This window comes from Geospiza fortis, unplaced genomic scaffold (assembly GCF_000277835.1).
Source record: "Geospiza fortis unplaced genomic scaffold, GeoFor_1.0 scaffold237, whole genome shotgun sequence".
Taxonomy (NCBI): domain Eukaryota; kingdom Metazoa; phylum Chordata; class Aves; order Passeriformes; family Thraupidae; genus Geospiza; species Geospiza fortis.
In genome coordinates this window covers 3,224,830-3,225,562 of record NW_005054319.1, presented here as the reverse complement: position 1 = coordinate 3,225,562, position 733 = coordinate 3,224,830, and positions in this window count along the sequence as shown.

Sequence of the window (733 nt, the reverse complement as noted above, 5' to 3'; positions counted from 1 at the left end):
CACCTGTACTTGAAGGATCCAGTTGTACCTCTGAACCCTGGGACCACAAGGTTTCTCTAGGACAGGAAGTTTTGTCTCTGCACAAAGATACAGAGCAGTCCATAGGATCATGGTCCTGTTAGGCCTTTTTGGTTTTTCTTTTGGTTCATCAATCTGGTTTTTCCTGCTGGAAAGTCAGTGATTTCCCTTGTGCAGAACAGGGTGACACTGTAACACTGCACAGATGTGCTCCAGAGGAGTGCAAAGCACAGGGCTCTGCAGAAGTGCCAGTAAGGGAGCAGCGCTGGATGGAGCCTGGTGGGTGAGGAAAGACTTTTTGAGGAAAGGAAATACTTTGATGTGGTTTAATGCAGGGGCAAATGGACTGCCATATTCAGCATTGAGATGATTCTCTGGAAAGGTGGTGGTGGGTCAGTATAAACACTTCATCTTTCTCAGTCCTCCTACAGCCCAACGCAGCAGCTGTTGGAGCCCTGCTATGGACCACAGAATCCAGAGCAATGCTGGCCAAAGACAGAAATCCGAGTTCCTGCCCGATTCGGCCGGTTCTGAGCATCCCTGCCTGATCACCTGAAGAACCAGGAACAGCTCGTTCCTTCCTCCAGAGTGCCCTCGCTCTCGGACCACTGCCAGCAGCGCTCTCCGGGCTGTGCTGGCCCCATGGCCACCCCTTCCATCAGCCCGCTGTGCCACCAGGCACGGAACCAGCAGCGGGCTGCCGGGTTATCCCCCC